The following is a 22,972-nucleotide window of genomic DNA, read 5'->3' on the forward strand; positions in this document are numbered from 1 at the left end:
AGCTGGAACCAATGCCCTGCATCCACCCAGGCCCCACACGCGTCCGGGCTCTCTGTCTGCTCGCAGAGCCCCTCCCGACAGGGACAGGCCGTCTCCTCCTGAAGGGCCAAGGCAGCAGCCCCCTCTCCCCAGGCCCGCCGCCCTCCCGCAGCCTGCACCTCTCCCCACGCCAGCGCGGCGGGTGCCGACGCCTCAGAGCGCGGGTTTTGAGGGCTGGCCTGGCCTCTCCGTCTTGCAACAGCGAGCGAAGCCCCATCCCCAGGACGGTGCGGGGGGACTAGAGGCCCGCCTTCCCTGAGAGGAGAGCGGAGCTCCCGGGCCCGGCCGCTTGCAGAAAGCCCTTATGTCAGCGCGGCCCGCCGGGCCCCGCCGGGCAGGGCTCGTTCCCCGCGGCCGCCGTGCGGGGGCAGCAGCCGCCTGCGCCCGGGGCTGGCGCCCTGCGGCTGGAGGCTTGGGGACAGGAGGGGGGAAATGAATAGTAAGTGAAACCCTGCCCCGAAGAAAATAAAAGCGTCCCCAGAAGAAGCTGAGGGGCTGCCCCAGGCCGGCCAAAACCCGCAGGGAAAGGGTCCCAGATGGGTGGGTGTCGAGGGTGCCGCCCGGGAGCTGAGCGCTGCGGGATGAATGGCCAACTGGTCCCTCCGTCGCTGGGAACTCGGCAGCTTCTGGCAGCTCCGGGGTGTTTTGGGCTACCTAGGCTAACACACGCCCGGGCACGGGGCGAGCAGGTGGGACTTGCTGCTGTATCCTCCACGTACGTAACCAATACGCTCAAACTACACCAAGCGAAAGTCTGATCTGATCTGTATCAATAGGAGATGACTAAATGGGCCCTACTTAATACTGCAGAGGTTCAGCAAAGAGCTCAACTAATTTACTCAATTTAAAATGGAAGGAAAATTAAACAAATTAAAAGTGTGTTTTTGTTTGGTTTTTTGTTTGTTTGTTTGTTTCCTGAAGAGTAAACAAAGCAACTCATCACTCCAAGCTCAGGCATCCTTCTATCTGTTCCCCACTCTGTTACTGGGATCCATCTCTTGCTATGTGGTTGAGGATGCATGAGATGCAGACCTCATACATGGGCACATATATTTTAAAATATATGGACTGCGTATGTTTTGTTTGTAGCAGTCTGCATCAATCCTTGGCATATGAAGTCTGTCACACCTTCACATGCCTCATTTGCAGATCCCACAACTTTCCCACGTGCAGACAGCATGCACCAGGGGCTGCAGGGAATCTGTGTATAAAACAGTGGGTTTTTATAGCTTTGCTACCCAAGAAGCTTTCAGATAGCATGGTGTCTGTGGGCTGTTCTCCACACATGGCTTTTTGTCCAGGCAGCAAAGAATGTATGTAGGCTTAGACTCTGGATGCACAGAGTAATGAAGTCCCTTGGGTCTGGAAGCTGAACTGCTGTATTTAAGGTCTGCTTTCAGCTCAGAGTTAACCGAAGTTACATGCTTGGAACACAGCCTCTGACTCCAGCTCTGTCCACAGACTAAGGTGCCTCCGCTGGGCAGGACACTGAGGTTATTTGCAGGGTAGGGGCTCAGTCTGAGTAAGCACAACTTGTCAGCTGCTAGCACAGGCACAGTGGTGTTGTTAGACCAAGCACTGACTGATGCTTCACCATGTGCTGATCTCAAGTGTGCCTTCCAGGCCTTCAAAACTCATCAGAGGGACAGGAAAAAAAATAAAATAAAAATCTTAGCAACAGGTAGTGATACCAGCAAGGCTGTGCACAGCACTTCCTGCTTCTTTCTTTCCAAACCTGTTTATTTTCTCCTTTGCTCTTAAGGCTGATGCTATATTCTCAAGATGTCTTTGTGTCATTGTGTCATTGCTTTTCCAAATCTGAGTCCTGCAGCTTGGTGACTTATGCTCACTAGGATGGGAAGAGAAGCAATGACTGGCACTAGAAGTGGTACCTCTCTCCATAGTAGTTTTTCTCTTACATTGCTTAGACATGCCCTGCATCTCAGCACCACCTGAAAGGAACGCAGGCTTCCACATGAAGAAGACTGAGTAAAGGGAACAGCCAAGCCAGCTAAGGATCTAAAGAAACTTTTGAAAAAAGAAATCCTGGGGTCACTGTGATCAAAACTACCTATGAAGAAACCCAAACAAGGTTCTTCTCTAGTCTGCAGTGTCTGACTGCTGTTGCTAGCAAGGAAAAATGGGCAAAACCAGAAAAATAATGCTATTTCTATAAGTATATTGCTATCCTTTTGTTCTACCTTATCAACCATATGGAAAGCTTCTATTGTTGTGAACTTCACTTACATATTCTAATTAAATATTCTTAGATTCACTTACATAGTCTACCTCTATTGCTATCTTACTGCTATAGTTTTCATGGAGAGTTGTTAAAGACTGGATCAGGTTGTGGCATCTCCATCCTTAGAGATTTTCAAAACTTAATTGAACAAGGCCCCGAGTAACCTAATCCAACTTGGAAGTCAGCCCTGCTCTGAGCAGGGAATTTGACTAGAGACTTCCAGAGGACCCTTCCAACCTAATTTTTTTTCTGATTGCACACTTCTCCTATGAACACTTTCATCAGCAAGCTCTCTAATATATCTCTATGTTCCAGAAGGTAAAATGACGTACTAACTGTGGAAGAGTATGACTTGTCATAGCTACATCAAAAACCCTGAAAGCACTGGGGTAGAAGCAAGAATTAAACAATTAATAAATATTGTTTGTGGAACCTTCCCAAATTGTACCTATTTATGTATCATCCCTGGACTTAATTTATCGTCAGTAGTAAGGGCCAATCTGCCTTGCAGATTTATTTTGTGTGTTTATGTTCTTCTCCACAGACTAATCCCAGAAACAAGAATTTTGCTATTGACTTGTTAAGTTAGGGCAATAAAAGTTGCAACTAATTTGCAAAAGACTTGGGAATGTGCCCTTAGAGCTAAGGACTCCAGTCTGGTCTCCAGTTATCTCTGAGCAGTTTCTCCACACACACCTGGGATACATTACAAGTCCTTCCAAAGACTGCACTCATTCTTAAAATCATCAGAGGGCCATCATCATCTTTGCCTCCTCCGAAGGACAGCAGAGGTCAAGATAGCAGAGGTGGCACTTCTGTATATTGACCTGATGCACAGACTTCCATAAGTTCAGAACAGGAAAGATGCTGACTTTTTTCTAAGTTAATCTGAGTCTTGAGAGTCACTGCAAAATTCATATTTGCTACTGATTTATTAAGAGATTTATCCAGTCCTAAACATCCTATCTACTCCATCTCTTCACATTTTCTATCCTATGTCCTTTTGTTGGTATTCACTTTCAGCATTCCCTTCTTATGTTTATTATGCTATTTTTAATTATGTTTATTTGCATCACTTACAATATATTCTCTTCATTCTTGACTATATGCTTTCCAGTATGTATCATCTAGCTAACGGCATGCACTGTCATCCCTGAACTGAACTGTGCATCTCAGCACTTCACAGCTCATGTATAAAGGAAGACATACAATCACTGCCATATTTTTATTTTATTTTTTAATTATTTTTTTTATTTATTTGTGTGTGTGTGTGTCAGTATCCTCATTGCAGTGAGGGATCCTCCCCCTTCCATGTACCTTAGCTTTACACTATCATACAACAAGGTCTTAAATGGTGGGCAACTCACAATGCTGCAGCAACTGCAGTCATCTGGGCACTGGCTGGAAAACAGAATTGGCTCCTTTCTGTTTAATTTGAAGGCAGAATGGCTAATATTTTGGATGTCCTAACCTCAAAGCTATCTCAAAACTAATTACTACCTCTGAGCTTTGGAATGCCTTTAAAACTCCTGCTACACTTCCCCCTTCTTGCTGCCACTTTCACATTCAGCCTTCTCTCCCCCAGTCCTCTCCAGTGCTCTCCGCACATGATTTCTTTGCACGTATCTCCCTTGCAACCATTACTTGAGAATGGAATGAATTTCCCCTGGATCAGTTAACATGTTCTCACAGCAGGGCCACCAAACCAGGTTTCTGTCAAAAATAGGCAGTGTGTGTTGTTGTACTTCTCACACAGCAGCTGTAACTAACGCCTGAACCTTCACTTGCACAGGGAGCAGCTCTATGTCCTGTGGAGACATCAGGTTAGCAATGAACAAATTAGCTCAGGTATGGGAACCAGCGTAGCTGTGCAGAACCTTCAGTAGCATCCTGACTCTCAGGGGAAGCTATGATAATGTGACTGTATGAGAATAATAATACATAATGAACAATAATGAGGCAGATTTCAGCCACTGAATACAGGGAGGGCTGGGTCACCAAGCAGACCTTTGTTCATTGCATACTAAACAGCACGGAGGGAACAAACCACAGGGTTGCTGATATTACAAGTGCTGCTGCTGGCTAAGAGTGCCCACCCATGTTCCAGGCATTATTTCTCTTCCTCACAGATATGGCATCACCTTCTAGTAAGTGCCCTCAGGTCAGAGATGCTTGTAGTGCCCAAGCACTGCACTTAACTCACTGGCGTAAAGTTTGTCTGTAACCTTAGTAATACACAGAGACTGTATATAATAATAATAAAAAAAAACACCCAGCTTTTCAGATCCTAAAAATATGAGTGTGAAAATAGTTCACGTTTGATTTTAAGTGATACTTTCCCAACTCTTCTGCTGCACATTCTTCCCCTGCCTGTGTGCGACTAACACAGCTCTTGATATCAGTGCTTATCACTGCCAGTGTTGTGTCTCCTCCAGACATGACACTGACAATACATATTTAGAAACTGACAAAGTGAAAGAGAGATGAGTACAATCGTTGAATATAGAAAAAAAAGAAAAAAAAAAAAAGAGAGGAGAAAAGAAAAAAAGCCCAAAAGAACAGCAAAGAGCACTGAAATCTGCTCAGAGCATTCACCTCAAAATGCAGGGCACACTGAATACCAGAGCTGAAAGTGCAGCTTTCTGAGACAAGCTCTGAACCACCTGATCCATCCCAGTTTTCCTGACAGAAATGTTGCTTCAGTAGTTAGAAGTCCTGCACAGGCTGACTGCCTGAATATTCACACAGCTTCTCTGAAGATTTTGCAGCCACATTGATCTTCATGCTGTTACAGCTACATGACTGGCAGTTTGTTTAAAATCTCTGATTGCAAGTTTGTGTCATACAATGGAAAACACAAACTCCTGAAAACATCGCCATAAAATGTAATACCAAAGAGAAATCCCAGCAGAACACTGCAGAGCAAGAATGGGAGGCATGGAGAACTGACAAGAGAGGCCCAATGTTCTAGTGCAATAAAAGCCTGGAAAATTTAATCAATGCAGAAAAGTAAAATAAACTCCGAAATCCCTTACAGGAGACTGATTAACATAATTAAGTTAAACTCAGAGATTAAGTTAAACTAAGATTGAAATTTGCTTCATCTGTTTCAGACCTGAAGTGGGGCTTACATACCTTCAAATTTGTCAATTTTTTCTACCTAAGCCAGAAGTATTGTTAAAGTTAGGCCCTGCCTACAAAATTTACCTGACTTACAACCCCAGAGCACCTCAGCTACAGCAATATTGTGACAATACTGGCAAGCACTGAGAATTAATCATAACATGTCAAAACTATGATCTTTACAGGTGGGAAAAAGGTGCAAATAACACGGAATTGATAATTTCAGAGCATAATAAAAATAAAACACAAAGCCAAAATTCTCTCAGGCAACTTCACCTGTGCAATCCAGCCAAATTCGCCAAATTGTTACGGCCTTAAGAAACACCAGCCCAAATCATAAATGACTGAGGGCCTAGGAAAACCAGCATAAATCTGTAAGGAGTTGCAGTAAATTCAATCTGCATTGCATGAAACACCAATGAGAGGAAAGATGCCTCATTAAAGAGCAGTATGAAAAAAAAAAAAAAAAATCTATATATAAACACTCCAAAGCCAAACATGGATGAACGAACTAGATCAGCACAAACTAGAGCAATAAGCAGGGAGAACCTACCAAACTAAAAGATACACGTAGATCAAACCAGCCAATGCTGAACTATGCTGTGAGGCTACAATTTAAATATTTAACAGTTTTTTATTGGCATATTTTTTGCCCACATAGTTCCTTGCAAATTTCAAAAGCAAAACTTAGCTTACCCTCATCAGTAATGCTCACAGGTGCTGCAGTTTGTTTTTGTTTTTTAAAGATGCCTTTTTTTTTTTTCTCTGAAACAAGAAGTCTTTTATAAGAGATAAAATATACTTACAGTGGGTTCCAAATGGTATCACTCTTCAGGTAAATTACTCCAAGCCTTGGACCTAGTGCAGACGTTCATTGGGGCAGGGAACAGAGAGAGGCTGTGTCTGTACCAGAAAGAACCAAAAGGAAAGGTCAGTGGGAAATAATAATTATTTACTGAGAGCAAGAAAACTTGCTGCACTGCTAACTGGCATTCTCCACTGTCAGTACAGCTGGCTGCAGCCTGGTAGGGCCAAATTCCTCCCGCTCCAATCCCTCCAGCCCTGGCTGCGAACAACAACAGTCAGTCCCTGGTTACCCCAGTTTGCCCATGTAACCTCTCCTGGTGAAGTGAGGAGGGAGGATGAGCCAGCAAAGCACTATCAGTAGGATTCGTTCAGAGAAGTTGCTCACTCTAAAGGCATGAGCAGGGAGCAGTGATGGAGAGCTAGCACAAACTTGGCACTCCAGTGCATCTCATCAGAACAACAAGGCTAGTCCTGTTCAGAGCAGCAACAAACACTTCCTCGGGACTGAAAGGCAGGAAAAGGAAAGAAAAATCCTCTTTCACTTTTTCTGCTGTCTTTACATCACAAAAATGATGGCTCAAATCAAAGAAGAAACCCCATCAGCCATCAGGTCTGTGGCAAGACCAGTGAAATAACTTATTGTCACCCTCTCAGGAAAGATTCAGCTTGGCAGCAGTTTTATGTCTGAAAATCCCCTGAGCTGAAGAAGGAGGCGGACACAATGGACTAATACAGAGAGGGATCCAAAGAAAAAAACTCAGCTCCAATATCTATTAGAAGGTGATTTTACCACCCAGACCTAAGTTTTTGGGAGTACTTACATTTCTGGGGACTTGAATCCCTCTCTAGACTAACAGAACTTCTCATTTGCTAACTTCTTATGATCTTTGGGTGGCTCGTTGTGGATGTTGGAAGTATGTCTGAAGTTAAAATCCAGAGACAGAATTAAATCCTGCTCACTTCACTTATGCAAAGAATTCCTGGGACATCAGTATATTCAGTCCTACCCACAGTGAAGCCAGTGGTGCTATTTCCATGAATAAATTATTTTCCCTACTCTCATCAGACAAGAAAAGCAAGTATTTTCTTTATCAAAGAAATCGAGAAGGTGAACAAAAAGTGATAAGAGATGTAACTGTTATTTCACAGGTAGTTAATGTCACTGCACAAGTTGGAATTTATGTCTGTAAATGCAACACAGTAAAAAAACCCCACTGCTCATGCAGCAGGAACACTGGAATGAATGCCAGCAGACACAATGAAGGTTTTTAGATGACACTGTAATTATGTACTTCCCAAAATATACATTTGGTTTTATGTTCAATTTATACATTTTGTAATGATGATGTTTATTGGTGACTGGGATGTATGCTACATATTGATTTCAACAGGCTACATGAAATCTGTCAGCTACACTTCACAGGGGCTCAAGCAAACATTTTCTCTGGTTCATTTTTGTGGATTCTCCCCTCTTGAAGTCTGTTCTTTATTGCAGATTGAGTGAATTTAAACATGAAAAAATAATCCTCAACCCAGACTGAACCTCTGAGCTTTCCCAGGATTTGGGAGAAGAACCATCAGCCAGCATCAGGGTAGCTCAAAAGAATTACATAAAACAGTGACACCTTTGACCACTACCAAGGGCCGAATTTCAAAGGTGCAGTATCACCCAAGGATTCTGTACATTTAAGTCCTTGCTAACACTCAGCATGGCTTACTTTCAAGCTCTCCTTCCCACTTCCATATATGCCCCACCTGTTCTGTTAATGCTGACCTTGCTTCTTATATCCACTTTGCACACATCAATCTGTCTTTTATCTGGCTGTTGCTCACCCTTTTAAGGCATAAATCCCACGTGCCTTAAAGAGTGCCCAGTACTTCAGTTAACGTGCATTTTTAACTTGTACTAGAAGCAGAAAAATCACAGGATCAGGTCTTTAGTCTTTACTTCGGCAGAACTTCTGCACACTTCTCTCCTAATTTCACACAAGAGAAGCCTAAGAACTGCATGTACTCATCCTGCATATTTTGTCACCACTCTTTTCGTGTCATTATTGCTCTTCCAGTCTCTGGCATCCCAATGCAAATGGCTCTCCAATGTAGCACTGCATAGCACTCAATCTGGCTCTACAGCCAGGGTCAGGCAGATGAGTTGTTAGAGAAGGGCTGTTCAAAGTCTACAAAATCTGGGCACTAAGATTTCTGCGAAAGGCAACACTTATCTTCATTTCCCCCCATCATTTCTGCTATGGCCTGGAAAGATACATCTCTTTTCCTCCAGTGTGATGAGCATAAAGCAGTGAGATCATTAGCAGCTGATAGGTATGTTTTAAGCACATAAAATCAACAAAGCTGATGGTACTTCAGAAGACATGGGGAGTGCAATGGAGAAGGAAACACCCAACATTTTTCTAAAAGTCTTAATCTTGTTTGGGAAAAAAAAGAGGAAAAGGATTTTTATTGGGCAAAAAGAGAGAAAAGCAGGAGAATGGGAGAATAGGATGTGTGACATAGGGTTAACTAACTTCTCCCCTGTCCACCTGGGCTCCTCTATTCAAAAAAGGAAAGCACTAACATTTCTGCTCCATGAGGTACTGTGTGCTTAATTAAGGTTTTGGAGGATGAGTTTTCTGCATGAATGCATTCCAGAAATGCAGGCTCTTATTGCGTACATATTTCTACTAATGATAGCAACTTGGGCATTAAATATATATATGCTCACTTTTATTCTACCTTGCTCTTCCCAATCTTTATATGGTAATTTAGAGGGTGTAAGAAACATTATTGTATTACTGTTTTTATTAAGGAAGGTCCATTTTATGATAGCAGTGATGTACTACAGATTGTGATTTAAGATGTACACTTCAGGTCAATTCTACACTGGCTTCAGTGGAGTTGCAGTGGGCATAAAGTCAGGAGAAAATGTGCTACTTTACATAATAATGCTGATGATTAATGGGCTCCTGGACCATAACTCCATATTCTGAGGCCCTGATCCTCTTTCTCCTCCCTCCTGTAATTTGTGTCTTGACCCTTTCATTTCTTGTTAGCTACCTTTCCAGAACTGTTCATTAATCAGCACCATTGATCTGATGTGGTCTGTCATTTCATATTACTTAAGACACACATAAGCAAGCATTAGCCTGACTCTGCTCTTTACACAACACACCAGTATTTCCTTTACAGATGACTTAAATATTATAAACATCAATTTCCTGCTGGTGGTTGGTCCTGAAATTTGTTTTTTTCTAGTTTGGTTCCCTGATGGACTTTTCTATCTCTCCCCCTGGCTTCACTTCTTTCTGCTCACCATCAAACACCTTTAGTATTCCCCATTTGTTAGGGGCACTCCTTTGTCTGACCTTCAGAAGACAATCAGCAGAGCGGCTCTTTCTCTTTGCTCAAGACCTGCCTTCTGTTACTTTGTTTTTGTCAGTCCTGATCAAGGGGACTCAATTTTTAAATTAATTGCTATTCATTTTATCCCTGCAATACTCTTTTCCCTGGTATCTTCAGAAGTCTGCTTCCTTCTGCCTTCTCTGTGATCCCTGGTAATAAAAAAAATAAAAGATGAGCTTCTTGTGAGCTTGTTTCTGAATATTCGTATTTGTTGTGTTGGCACAGTGCTGCCTATCACGAGGCAATGGAAAATAAGAACTTGCTATTGCCACATAAGTTAGCATGTTTGATATTAACCCACATATTGTACAGGTCTCTTGAGTAAGGTGGGTTGAGTTTTAACGGATGCTTTCACAGTCATGCTATATTTTCAGACTGCGCCATCTAGGCTAAATTCAACACTTTTTTGGCCACTTTTTCTCTCCAGAAGTAGCATTTTGGGTGAAATGCATAAAGCTGCAGTGAGAAGAAGATGAGAACACAAACCTGATTCAACCTGCTGCATGAAGTGGGTTATTCCAGATGCATTTGAATATTGCTGTTTCAAAAGCACACCCTCTAACTAGGGCATACAGGGGCATTTATGTTACACAAACAAGGTGAGACCATTACCTACCTAGGTAGATATCCTAAACTGCTCATTTCTGTACTCTACTGGGAACACTGTATGTCCACTATCAGTAATTGAGTAATTCAGAAATTAATTTTTTAATGGATTAGACATTTGCAGACTGTTTAAAGAAGCTGGACTAGCTCTAGCCTGGTAAGGGCCAATTTCCCACAAGGACATCTTTGCAAAAATACTAAAAAAACATCTCTTCCTGAAGTCCTGGGGTACTCACTGAAATCTGGACTAGCAATGTAGTTTGTAGTAAAGTCCATATCATATTCCCACTTTTTGTCTCACAAACCCTCTCTTTCTTGAAGAAACGTATCTGTTTCTTTTCCCCTTCTTTCACTGCCTTTTATCTGACACTATAGAATTTCAGTTCCCTTAAGCTGCAATTATTTTCTTATATTTGAGTTTGGCCCATGTTCTAGGTCTCACTTTCATCTATTGGTTCTTCTGGTATTTCTTGCTATTTGCAAGAGGTATTCTCAATGCAACAGATAACCATTCCTAAGAGCTCAGGTCCAAAAGGGTAACTCTTGTCCTTCTGACTTTCCTCTCCACTCCTCATGCCAAATGGCCCCTCCTGCACTGTGCAGTGGAAGAAGGCTTCAACCCTGAACCTCTGGAAAAATTCTCTCTCATTTAAGATATAAATCAGGGAGCTGCCTATTTTCCATTAATGAAGATCTCATCATGCTTACTGTGTTGGGTGTAGAAACCCCACACTTGCAGAGAAATGGTTTAGATGATGTCCAAGTAATGCAGGTTCATCTGTTGGCTGCACCTTGCTGTGAGCAGGGCAGCAACCATCTCTGTTAGCTAGGCATTGATAAGCATCTGTTCAGACTGTGCACACCTAGTTTGAAATGGTGAAGACAACTGGTACCTAGAAGAGGCAACTAAATGTCAGCATCAGGTAGGCTTAATCAGAGCAGAAGCAGATGACCAAAAGCCCTGATGTAACATTCAGCTAGACATGCAAATGAATGCAAAAATCGATGATACTAGACTGAACCATGACAGCATGTCAAGCAATGAGTTATCTTTTCACAAGTGGTAAAGAGAAGAAACAGTATTCCACATAGAAATAGATATATACACATATGGTAACCATATATATATGTGTATGTATGTAGAGTTAAAGACACAATTATTATTTTAAAATTATCTTATTCTGGCAAATGATTGCTGTGTATCATAACACAGAATTCTCTATATTCCCACTATGGAGCCTTCACAATTATATCTGAACATTGAATGAAACCATATATTTTTCAAAGTAATTAATTAAAGTGGGGTGTGACAAACATAAAATATAGGCAAATATAAAAAGTTATTATTTTATTGATGATGGTGTCAAATACAGGGTAAATCTTGTGTGCTCAGTAGAACTGCACCTACATAAGCTTTCCAGGAACAGACTGACTTGTGGGTAGTCCTTGTATACTACTTGTTAAACTGAGTACTAGTTTTCTTAGTTTGAAAGTAGGAAGAAACTCGGGTATTCATGTGCTGATGCTGTAGGTTACAAGGTACCAGCATTATGGTAAGAAACTCAAAAGGCTTGTGGGAGAGGAACAAGTGAGATGTAAAGGTTCTGAAGCCCTGAATACCGAAGATGGCAGGTGCAATCACAGTACTGTCTTGTTACCAAGCAAGTGGTACTTGGACAACATTATACTGCCTTGCTACCTTGAGCAAGGTTCTCACAAAACCAAAGGTTATATAGTTATGCTGCAATTACTACCAATGTTTCTGCAACTGAAATATGAGTTGCCATCACCACAATCACTGAGACATGAAGAAAATGTGTAGAAATTAAATTGTTACAGTAATATATCCGCCTAAGCTACTGCTTTGGCTAGATGAGCCAGATTAGCTCATGACAGATGAGCTTCATGAACATTTCATTGCCAAGGAACCCTGTCAAAATATTGGTGATTTCTCCGAATCTGTTCAACATCATGGAGATGTCAAATGAAATATGAAAGGACATTATTTTTCAGGAAGAACAAAAACAATGAAAGCATACGAAGAGAATGAACTGAGTTTTTTCCTCCTCCCCTACACATTGCTTTGGTTTCATTGAACGCTGTCCTTGCAGGTACTTTGGCATAAACCCTGCAGCTCTTAGTGCCATAGATATTGGTGAACTGAAGAAAGCACTAAATATCGTCAAAGAACAGATCTCAACTGGTTCAGTGACCAGGTTTGCAATCTGACAATGCATTTTCACCTAGGTGCAGGGACTGTATCATCTCAATACATAACACAATTTAATGAAGTTTTACACTGGTGGCACTGGTTCTGCTGTATGTCCCTCCCTCCTGGTCACAATGGTACAGAGCTTGATATGTCAACGTCTGGGCACCAAATCTGTAGTTCTCATGCTGAAAGCTGATCTCAATCACAAGTCAGAAGTACACTGGAAGTATGGAAGATGATACAAAATGGTAACTGATGAAAGTGATGAAATCCTGCTTTTTTTCCATGGCTTGTTGCCTGCAGAAACTGAAATACTGTTTACTTTAACTTAAGGTATATTTCCATGTACGAAAATGGAATACTACCAACTATAAATTTTAATGGATTTGATCAATTTGTCACAGAACCACCCCCTTCAAGATGAACTAGAAAATGAAACTTCCATGCATACATCTAGTTTTCTCAAGCCCCAAGAGCTTAGGTTATCAAACAGATAAACAGAAAAAATGAACAGCCTCCTCCCCCCAAAAAACCCTTGCCATCATATTTATGGAATTCTTCCCTCTAACTGAGCTTTTACTATGTGACTTGTTTCATAAGGAGAGGAAGAAACTTGCAGGTTTTTTACCTGCTTTTACAAGAAGATTTATACTAAAAATCAAGTTAGCTTACATTCTGAGGGGCAAGATCTGAGAAAGGGAATCTTAAATTTTAACATTCATAACACCACTGCCTGATTGCTGAGCTAAACAATCATGTTACTGACAGTCACGAAAAACACTCAAATAATTTTGAATTTTTTGTTTTGTTTTTTTCTTGTTTTGTTTTGGATGACTGTCTCCTGTCTCTGAAGATTTCCCTTGCAAGTCAATCATTAAAGAGTCGGTAACCAACACAGTGAAAAGTCTAGGTAAAAAGCACCACAAACATGTTTTTTCCCCATCCCATTCTTCCCATGTGCTTGCTGCCTCTGACCTCAAACTGTACAAACAAAAGCTTGTTTGATTTATGTCATAAACTAGATATAAAATATCACACAGGATCCACAGAGAAACAGAGTCACTCTGGGCTTTGGTTTCATTATCCATTGAGGAATAACTGACTACAGCCTTGGAGTATGTAGAACTGATCAAAGCATTTGCTTCCTCACAAGCAAAGAGAAACCCACTGTAGATTTCCTGTTTCATGCTTCAGTGCCAAAACACAATGCATTAAGTTCTAGATGAGCATGTGAATTATTCTAAAACATTGTTCAATCAAATCTGATGGTTATGCACATTTGTGAAACTCATCATTTGAAATGTCAAGTCACTGACAGCAATGTGTCCTGAGGTGTGATGTATATTTGTGATAATTATTTGCTTTTTAAAGTTATGTATCATCTGCATCAAAACTGAATTTTTACTTAAGTGTGCCTGAAATGTTGAGATGTCAGTGCTGGCTGTGTTATTCAGATCTGGGTTTTAAATACCCCGTGTCAGGAAAGTACAGAGTCAGGCTATGAGTAGAATGACATTTTTAAAGCACTCTGAGCTATTTTTCAGTTTTCACTTAAAACTGTATAATAGTGTGGCTGATGGAGAATGGCTACTAACATTAATAGTAGCTGAAGTGATTTCTGCTCTATATGGTACATAGAGCATGATCCATTAAGGAAATAACATGGCCATAAGAATAACACGATTATTCTTACTCCAGCATTAGCAAATGATGAACTCTTGGGATTTATTGGAATTCAGTATTCAGCTCTCTTCTGAGGGTCTTAGAGGCTATTTCTCTGGTCATTTCAAAACTTTCTTGAATGAAACTGAAGGCAGTTGGCTCTGTTGTTGGGTAAGCTCTGCAAATGTTGGAGAGCTGTCTCCAGAGTGCTGAAGAGACCATTTCCAAATCTTCAGCATCATCTTCCAAGTCTTCCAAGAAGACACATGGTAGGTAATGCCAGTGATTTAAGGGGGACATGACAGGAATTTCCCCAACTTTTATTTCTGGAAGGTGAGACTGTAAAAAAGCACCACATTGGTGTTTGCTTTGGTATTCTGAGCATAACCCTTTTTCCTATCAAGAATGAAATTCAGCAAGGAGGAGACTGGATCTTTGACTGTAGACAATCTGGCAGCTACCTTACTCCTGCTATCTCCCAACAGAAATTGTTCTATGAAAATGGCCCAGACGAAGAAAATTATGAAGGCGCTCACAGATACTCTGTTCTCTGCCATGACCAGAAAGAAGTACCATAGGAGATGGATCAGGAATCTTAGCTGCAGGGGAGCTCAGAGCTATTCTAGTTCAATCAGATTTCACAATTTGCTCTAATGAAGAGTGCTGGCAGAAGTTCAAAGCTGCTCCAGGTCTCGACTCTCCCTCCACATTACTATAAAAATGACTGTGGAAGTGTTAACTGCAGAGGAGCCAAAAGTTGTTTTGGTTCCAGCCTTTCCCAGCAGGAGTAACTGAGAAAATAGAGTAGGAGTGCTAGTTCTGCTCACAACTCCCTCAGCCTCCTGCAGAACACCAGAGACATTCCCGAGAACACGGCAAAGTGTGCCTGCCCGGCACCATCCCCCCTCGCAGCTCTGGCAGCCTCAGCCACTCCCTGCAAACCCCACTGATACAGATGCACCGCCTCAGTACCCCCAGAAGACTTCGGAATCAGCATTAACCTCCACTGCTGCTAACCCGACGGCTGTTTGAGAAACTAAAGGTACCAGGAGGCATGGCTGCGTTCAGCCAGCATTGATTTCTTCAGCCTTTTGTCTGTGTCTGCTTTCTGTCTCGTTTGGAGGTGGTTACTGTTACTACAAGGAGCATGAATCATGTCTCTGTTAAAAAACAGAGCTTCAGTTGTCTTACATAACCCCTCGTAACTGCACAGCTAATAATAGCAAAGACATTTCCAGGTAGGGAATCTGTCCGAGTCCCAGACCCAGACACACGCACCTGTGTGTGCACACATATTCATATTATTTTTTACACCTCACTTCTGGGAAGGAGTGAGCTTTTAACACACAATACAACAGCTCTGAGCTGCAGGACCTGGCAACTATTATTTTAAAAAGCCATTTTTCGCTTATTGCCTTAAGAAGCCAGTCTGGGACGTGCAATTTGCTTCACAGCCCAAGCAGCAAGAGGGAGCAGAAAGAAAACCCCACAGCGCTATTTGGTTTTCAGAGAGCACTGAATGGCAAAGGTCATGGTTGGATCCTGACCTGAAAGCTTGACTCTAGACATGAACTCTCTTCTTCTCTTAGAGAAGGCCCGCACTTTCATGAAGCTGGTATTTCTCATAGTTCTGACAAATCCTTATTTTCTTCCACCCTCAGTTTCCCCCTTGAGAAAGTGAAGGACAATATCCAGCTCCCTCATTACTGCAAGGCTAACAAATAATGCTGGAAATCCACAGTGAGGACTTTAAATTTCTTTATAAACTGAAAATATTATTTAAATTGTAACCCATTAGTGGTCCACAGAAAGGAGGAATGTCTGAAGTTTACTATGGTGTCTCAATAATTCTGTACTTTCATTCGGTAGGAGGTCAAGGAAGAAATTTTCACTGAGAACATGGTTGCTACTCTGTGAGACACTGAACTGCCTGTCCCTTTGTTAAGTGAGACAAAATTTCATTGCAAAGAAACGTGCTATCAGGTACATCAGCTTTAGTATCCTGATCCTGGTTAGTAGCAAGCACAAAACTCTTCAAAGAGATTACCTCCCGTCAGAAGAAACCCATAAGGATCATCAAGTCCAACTCCCTGCTCCATGCATGACTACCTAAAACTAAATAATAATAAGAAGAACATTGTCCAGGAACTCCTTGAACTCTGACAGGCTTGCTGTTCACTAATGAAGTGGTTCAAGACTGTTTCCCAAGGTTTTCCAAACAGACTGGTTCCTTCTGACCTCTCTTACCATCAATCAGCATCCCTGGGCATCTAAGCTTGGATTATATGGTATTACTAACGTTAAGAGCCAGACCAGCCATTTCAAACTTTTATATTCTCTTGGCTTAAGAGATGGTTTGGAGCCAGGGATTTGTAAAGTTAATTTGACTTCTGGATTTGTTCAGCTTTGGAGTTCAGTTTAGGCTCATATCTTCACATTGTGGGAATGCAATAAATGGTTAAAAACAGATGACATAACAAAAAAAAGTTCTGCTTCAGCTTTTATTTCTAAAAATCTAAATCTATTGTCTTTTTCAGCTCAGAAAATATTTCTGGAAGTTTACTGGAACCACCCAGATCCCAGAAGGATCTGTGAGTCCTGGTAGATATTAAATTATCCATGAGCCAGCAATGTGCCCTTGCCATCAAGAAGGCCAATGGAATCCCGGGTTGCATAAGGAAGAGTGTGGCCAGCAGGTTGAGAAAGTTCATTCTCCCACTCTACTCTGCCCCAGTGAGGCCACATCTGGAATACTGCATCCAGTTCTGGGCTCCCCAGTTCAAGAGAGACAGGGAACTGCTGGAGCGAGTCCAGCGGAGGGCAACAAAGACGACTAGGGGACTGGAGCATCTCTCTTATGAGGAAAGGCTGAGAGAGCTGGAAGTCTTTAGCTTGGAGAAGAAAAGGCTGAGGGGAGACCTTATTAACACCTATAAGTCTCTAAAGGGTAGGTGCAAGGAGGATGGAGACAGAATCTTTTCAGTAGTTCCCAGTGACAGGATGAGGGGCAACAGGCAAAAGCTGGAACAGAGGAAGTTCCATTTAAATATGATTAAAAATTGTTTACAATGAGGGTGACAAATCACTGGAACAGGCTGCCTGGGGAGGTTGTGGAGTCTTCTCTGTCTTCCTTAGAGACACTCAAGACCCGCCTGGATGCAGTCCTGTGGAATGTGCTCTAAGCCATCCCACTTTAGCAGGGGAATTGGACTAGATGATCTCCAGAGGTCCCTTCCAACTCTGACAATTCCATGATTCTGTGATACTTGAAAACAATAAAGCTTAGTGGATCAAATGTCAGACTCTGGTTCTATGCTTACTTCAGACCAAGGGGTACCATATAACCAGAAAGTATCTTTGGAGGAATCCTTACTTGCCTGTTTCTCAGGATCTACAGACAATAACTGACAATTTGGTATTGTTATTATGAGATCAAGCATCTTACTATTAATGAGTCCCTGGATCGACAAGTCACCTTACAGTAAAGTCAGAACCAACCTAAACCTAAACCTAGAAACTAACTGGTCTGGCCAACAGTCACAGGCTGGCTTTCATGAATGCTCTCCCACTAAGTTAGTCCATAATACTCACATGATCTCAGAAAGATTTCTGTGGGTGCAACAGGGAAAAACTGGACTAGTACTTTTATTTGTCATCAAATAAAAGCCTATGGTTCAACAGCAATAAGCCTACTATAAAAAGTCCAAAGACCCAAGCAAGTGAAAAAAAACCAAATCAAACAAGAAACCAGCTGAGCTGTAAACTGTAGTTTATCAGTATCATGCATTCATGAGCTGACTGTGTTACTGCCCTAGGGTAAGAAGTTCCTACTTTTTCTGTAAAGTAAAATTAATTTGCCTTCACTATCTAGTAATCCCCTTGTCAAGCAGTAAGAAATTCAGATATTGGCCACTCTCTGTTATCACATACTATTTAGAAATTTGAAAGAGAGAAATTAATGGAAACCACAGATCATGCATCAGCTGTTAAGCTTGTAGCATTCTTCCTAGAAAAAAGCATTATTAATATTTTAGCTATTATTATTAATGTTATTATCAATATAATTATATTATTAATATTTTAAATTGCTGATCACAGTACTACATCTCAGATTCCAGCTAAGCATCTGAGAACACAATGGATCTTATGTATTCAGGTTGTTTTTTTAGAAATGAAGCTTGTGCAGGAAACATTTTCACTGATGGACCAGTAAAGGGTTAAACAAAAGTTGGACTCAAGATTATAAAGCCACCTGAACTGCCTTCAAGTAGACATGAAACATCTATGAATCTGGAAAATGGAGCTTGCAATTGACTGTTCTGTACCATCTGCTCTTAAGAACATTCTCTGCTTGGGAGTTGCATAAGCAATGAAAAAAGAACACAAACAACTTCCTATACCCATGTTTTCGGTCACTTGGAACGACACATTACAAAGCAAACCAGTTAAATATGCACAACTGTAACTCACTCCAGATGACAACATGTATTATATAAGAGCCATGCCTCACATAAATACACTTATTTTAAGATATCACAACTCAAAGAGCACCCAAGAGGAAACATTCACTACATAGGAGAGATGGGGGCAAGTGTCAGGGAGAGTTTTGCCTCCATCTCGAAAGGCCAAGTGAAATTCAGAAGACAGAACAATCAAAAAGCTGACTATTTTTTTTGTTTACAAAGTTAAATGACAGAACTTGTTGCATCTCCTTCTGTAAAACCAAGTTTAACTTGTGATGAATGTAAGCTTTTTGTTGTTATTTCATGTCACTTTAATGCCCTTTAGATTCAAAATTACTCTTATCCCAAAAGCTTTTAAAAATATAATTTGTTCAGACTCGCTTTGTTTGCCTGTTGGGAAGCCATGGCCTGATTTAATCTCATATTGTGGCATAAATAAAACAATATCCGCAGGAATTAGAATACTTTAACCAGAATAAAAATATCTACCTCTCCAAATGCATCCCAAGCCTTTAAAACTTGTACATATGTATGTGCTGGCCTCTTTCTCTTCCCAGTGACCGCTCTAATGAAGTTGAATGGAGACAGATGGGGAAAGGCCAGTACCTGTGCAACGCAGGGAACCACTGAAGGCAGAGGGGGACTGAAGCCTCAACTGAAGCAGGGCTGTGGCTGAAGGAAGAGAGTTTGCCTCTACTTTGGTGGAGTTTTGACGTTCAATCAAGATGAGTTTCCCTGCTAATAAGCAGACTCGGGCTACCCATCCGCAACCGTTACCACGGGATCACTCAGCAGTATAAATCTGACCTGGTTTGGGCACAAACACACGATCACATTACTATCAAATTAGCAAGAGTCTGTGTCACTGCAAGAGAACAGACGATACATAATCTAGCCTGAAGTCAGAGTGGCGCAGACAGGTGATATCTGATCTGGCATAAAGCCTGCCATATAAAGTTAATCCATTTGTTCTGAAAACATTCAAACCAGTATGTGAATTTATCCCAGATCAACACTTTGTGTTATAAGGCTACAGTGTTTTTGATAGGGTATTATGACCCAGATCCACTGTGCCATCAAACCACAGCTTCAGAAACTGTTTGCTGCACAGATTTTTCATGGAAACAACCAATTCAATCTGGGGGTGCAAAAGAGCTCCAGGGGAGACAAACTCCCACCCACCTGAGAAGCAGACTGTCCTTGTAAAGACTAGTCATGTAAGAATTAAGGTGTTTACTTCGAAATCAGTATGTATTACTTCCCACAGGCCAAAAGGTCTTAGATGACCAAATTTTCTTCTTATCTTCAAAATACAGTGGCTTTGTTGTTAATATGGGATTTTCCTAGGTAGCAGACCCTGTAGTCTAGAATCTTCAGGACTACATTGTTTTTAGGAGACTAGTCTATCTCCAAGAAAATATCTCAGCATGTGGCAACAAAGTCTCAGGTTAATGAAAACTGTTTTAAGATTTCAGCTGAATTAAGCAGGTGCACAGTTCACACGGGTCACCTCTGCATAGGAAGGAACATCCCTATGTTTTCTGTAGCTGCAATTCATTAATAGCAAAATCTGGCTTATATCCTCTTTCCTACAGCATTCTTCCTCTGCCTCCCTTTGCCACCTAGCCCTTTTCCTGACTCTAATGCCTTTTACCTCCAGCCATCAGGACACTGTATGAAATTCTGATCATAATTACACTGGCATGTCTTTTCTGGTTTTCATGGAAGCTACATCCTCAAACAAGAGCAGAATTTGGCCCTCTGTCTTTTCCAAAGGAAAACTAATGATCAAATAATTTTCTCACATCTCTGTTTGCACTTTCACAGTCTGGTTACATTGATTTGTGTCTCATAAGTAGACATTTCCTTTGTTGGTTACAAATCAATGTTATAGACCTAGCTTGCCTGCACATTTTTCCTTTCCCTCTTACTGTGTGAAAAGCAAAGTACAGCTTCAATTCTTCTTCCTTTATAAATGTAAACTTCCTTGATGAAGTATAAGAGAGAAAAACAGAGAAAATTCCAGCTCTCCATCAAAAACCAGGAAACGTCTGTGCTTAAATTTCTAATTACTGAGATGCTTTATGGAATTATAAACACCTTTATCATTCCAGTCCTGCCACGGCTTTGTTCACCTAGTTATAATCCTTTCCTTCAGATATTGCAAGATTTCCCATAGCAGCCCACTGTGGTATCACAAACAGCTATGACTTCATGGCATGAGTAAGGAAAAAAGAGGCAAAAGTTTTAGCCTGCAGCAGGACTGAGCTGTCACACAAATCTCCTGGAAAGGATGGAAAAGAAAGGGTTTGCAAGTGGTGCCTGAGAGGCAATGAGCTTTTTGACTGGATTTTGAAAATACAACAGTGAGGACGGCTGGGTATTTTACTACAAATGGATATGTGTGATAATAATATAACAGTAGTAAGAAACAGAGCCATCAATCAAAATATACCAAGTGAAAGAAGGTACAAGTGTAAACATGGAACATCTCAGTTTGATTTGCCTTTATTACAAAAGAAGAAGTGGAAAAAAAATAAAGAGTAAAAGCAGTCTCAACTCAATCTCATCAATTTTAATACTATGAAGAAGTTCAGTAAGTGACTTTTCCACCAATTTGATGGAAAACTCAGGGCTGCCAAAATAAAAATAGAAATAGATTAGAGCTTGCATCAATAAAAATAACAATAATAAGTTTTAAAAGATGTGAGATCAAAAAGGAAAAGAAAAAAATTAAAAATATGAAACAAGGCTTGCTACACTGCTGGCACCACCATCAAAGAGCATCTTCAGAAGTCCAAAGGGAATCTTATTTATTTTAAAGTACAACAGTATGAACCAGGAAATCTGGGTGCTACTTACACCTCTTCTGGGGAATCTATGCTTGCCCTTGAGAAAGATATTTCAGCGTTCTGCACTTCATCCTCTCTGTAAGGCCAATCAAGATAAAAACAGATCAACTTCACAGGCATTTTATAAAGCTTAATTCATGAGTGTTGAGAATACTCTTTGAGGTCTTTATGTAGAAACTACTACACAGAAGAAAAGGTAAAAAGGAATTTCAAGATGTGGAAAATACTTGAAAAAGAGAGTCCACAACTTGATGATCTCCTGATAATCACAGGAAAAAAAAAACACAAAACCTTCATTTTTTGCATTTTATTCCCAAAGGAAGCCTAAAGCTGCTCAGCCAAATGGGCAAAGAAGTTGCCTCCACAGATAGTTGAATTATCGGTGAGTAAGTGGTAATGGGGAGCCCTGGCTTTGGTGTGTGTCTGTGCGACCTCAGTCCCTGCTGGACTGCAATGCTGCAACACCACATGCATGTGCCCAGTCCCAGTGAGGTAACACCATGCTGCTGACCTGATGGGAAGAGACATGAGAAGTTTTGACTCCTTGCATAGTTGTCTACTTGCACAGCTTCTTGCCAGCAGCAGTCCAGGCAAGATGCCACAACTGTTGCTTTGAGACTGGGGACCAACCATTCAGTTTCTCTGTTCCACAATTCCACTCCACTCAAGCCTGCTTTGCTTGAGTTTAAAATGGATCTGGCTTTCTAAAAGTTTTGAGTACTTTTATGGGCAGATAAGGTAGAATAGCCCTTGATAGAATAAATCCATAAACTAGGTTAGGAAGAAGGAAAAAGAGGTACAAAATACAAATGCTAAACTTAAGAGAATTATAAGACCAACCCCAAATTATTCTGATACAACACAACTTTTCCAAACCATTTTACTTAGATGTAAATGACAAACAGAAGACAGCAAGCTGCCATGAGTCAGAGCTGCAGGATCAAATCTGTTCATTGATATTGTCTTGGTAGCATCCATTATTGTTGCAGCTCTTGTCTCTAGTAATAGTCATTCCTAAAGAGAGAACTCAAGAAACAGAACTGCCCAAAATGTGGGTTAGCTTACTGATTTAAGAATATAATCTACCAAAAACCCCAAGCAGTGATGTGTTAGCAAAAGGACTACCACAACCACATTCATGTATAGGACAGAGAGAACTCAATATGCATTTCAATGGACACATATTTATAGCCGCTTGTTTACAGCATATGGTGCCTTCCACTGTATTCTGCCTATTTTTCTTATTTTGCACTATTGAAGTTAGCAGACAGAGGAAAAGGGGAAAGGTATGCATCTTTTTCTTATCTTATCCTGAACAGGCTTCACTAACAAGGACATAAATTCTGCCTTTTCACTACCAAGCTGCAATTAGCACAGAGGTCATGACACTGCAGTTAGCACAAAGGTCACAGTAGCACAGTTACCCAGGGATTTCCACACTAGAGCTAAGAATGAACCCAAAGCACTCTGGGCATATGGAAATGTCTAAGTTTTGTTTGTTTTTTTTTTTATGTCTGCATACATGCATGCCAGGAGTAAATACTTATGGAAGGAACAAATAACAAAA

Source organism: Apus apus, chromosome 1, assembly GCF_020740795.1.
Source record: "Apus apus isolate bApuApu2 chromosome 1, bApuApu2.pri.cur, whole genome shotgun sequence".
NCBI lineage: Eukaryota > Metazoa > Chordata > Aves > Apodiformes > Apodidae > Apus > Apus apus.